This window comes from Propithecus coquereli, unplaced genomic scaffold, assembly GCF_000956105.1.
Source record: "Propithecus coquereli isolate 6110/MARCELLA unplaced genomic scaffold, Pcoq_1.0 Scaffold42, whole genome shotgun sequence".
NCBI lineage: Eukaryota > Metazoa > Chordata > Mammalia > Primates > Indriidae > Propithecus > Propithecus coquereli.
The window spans coordinates 1,390,067-1,392,058 of record NW_012149952.1 but is presented as its reverse complement, the minus strand read 5'-3'; the positions used below and the strand labels follow the sequence as shown (position 1 = coordinate 1,392,058).

The window sequence follows — 1,992 nt, the reverse complement described above, 5'->3', positions numbered from 1 at the left end:
TTTCTATATATTTTTAGTTGTCCAGCTAATTTCTTTCTATTTTTTTTTAGTAGAGATGGGGTCTTGCTCTTGCTGGTCTTGAACTCCTGAGCTCAAGCGATCCACCTGCCTCGGCCTCCCAGAGTGCTAGGATTACAGGCGTGAGCCACCACACCCAGCCTCTCCTTATAATTTTCCTAATAACATTTTCTTTTCTCTAGCTTATTTTATTGTAAGAATACAGTATATAATACATATAACATACAAAATATGTGTTAATTGACTATATAATATTATTGGCATGGCTTCCAGTCAACAGTAGGCTATTAGTAGTTAAGTTTTTGGAGAGTCAAAAGTTATACACAGATTTTTGACTGCAAGGGGGATCAGTGCCTCCAAACCCCATGTTGTTCAAGGGTCAACTTATTCCTGAATTCTGTACAACATATGCACCTAATCTTATTTTTCTGTGTTGACAGACATTAAATGAGTTGGCAACTATTACCAACTCTTGATCACTTCTAATATAAATGAAGTTTAAAATGTGTCTTCTAAAAGGTTTATCTTTATTGATGTTCCAAAGTTTCTAAAGTTGTACAATGGTATCTATACTTTTTCAAGAAACTCTTCCACTAAAGTTTAGAAAGTACTTCTGAGGAAATTTTCACAGGGGAAAAATTTATTCCCCTCCATGTAGGAATAGTCATTTAAAAGCTGCTTCCTCCTTTGTTTCAGCAGACATTTGATAAACAGCTTCTATATAACTCTGCCTTGGGTCATTTTATTGGAAAGTTACTTCAGTGTCTAGGTGACTGTAATGTTTAACACAGCTTGCACGTTGGGAGCAAATATCTAACCACATACTGACCAAAATATAGCGTATAAGCAGAAAGTGGATCTTTAGTTGCTGTCGCAAGTTTCCTTCAGGAAGACAAAAGTGAAAGTTGAACCTGATAACATATTATTCTAAAATCTGATAGTAATTCAAACCTCCAGAAGAAGAAAAAGTAAAAAAGTAGAAGCTAACCTTTTACAACTGAGATAGAGCCTGGGAGAAAGAAAAGATGAGGTTACAGTGTGAACACTGAAAGCCAACCCTACAAGAGTTATATTTGGACAGGAACTCTACCCAGATAGTGACACAGATGACTCCTCATATCTTATAGGTCCCTGTTCAATGGCCACTCACCAATGAGGCCTTCTTTACCACCCAAGGAAAAATGATAAATCCTGTCCTCACCCAATTCAAAATGATAAGTCATTGAAAATGAAAACAAAAAATGATAAATCCTGTCCTGACTCAATTCACCTCTGACAATTTGAACCTGTTTATGTTCTTCACAGCACTTTTTACCATCTGACACTCTAAGTCATTGACTGTTTCATGTATATCTTTGCTACCACAATGCAGCATCAACGAGGGAAACATTTTACAATTTGGACGTTATACACATTTTACACTTTCCCACTTTATAACCATTGTCCAGAACTGTGCCTGTCACATTGAGTGCCCAACAAATGCATGTCAAATAAATGAGCCCCACTTTGACTTTTTTGTGACAGTTAAAACCAAGACCTAGGAGGACAATATCTTTTTCAAGTAAGTTATCTGAAATAGAAAAAAGACTGAAAACTATAATTTTGTGGGGAAGCTGAAAGGCTGTATGAGAGATAGGGAAACACCAAAGGTGATGTTCATGAAAAAAACCAAAGGTGGCAAGAAGCCCTTGGGATGAAAAGAAAGCAAGAGGGCCTTCTGAAGCTCTAGATACAAATAAATTGACCTTTCACAACAGCTTTTCAAATTGAAAACTATAGCCCTTTAGTGAGCTACAGTTTAAAATCTTATAAAAAGCATTCAGAAAAAAACCAGGATAGAAACTATCAGAGCATTAGCAGAAAAGGGGTCCTTATGTGAAATGCCTACTAAAGCCGTGCATATCAATCTACATGCAAAATGTTTCTTTCATTGCTCTGGTTAAAATGAAAGATGCATTTCTTAATATGGCTCAT

At 36.2% G+C, this 1,992-nt stretch overlaps 1 protein-coding gene across 2 annotated transcripts in view; it reads right to left on the bottom strand.

Moving 5' to 3' along the window:
• Positions 1 to 1,992, bottom strand: part of ZNF234 (zinc finger protein 234) — a 12,778-nt gene that overhangs the window by 2,755 nt on the left and 8,031 nt on the right. The window lies entirely within an intron of this gene.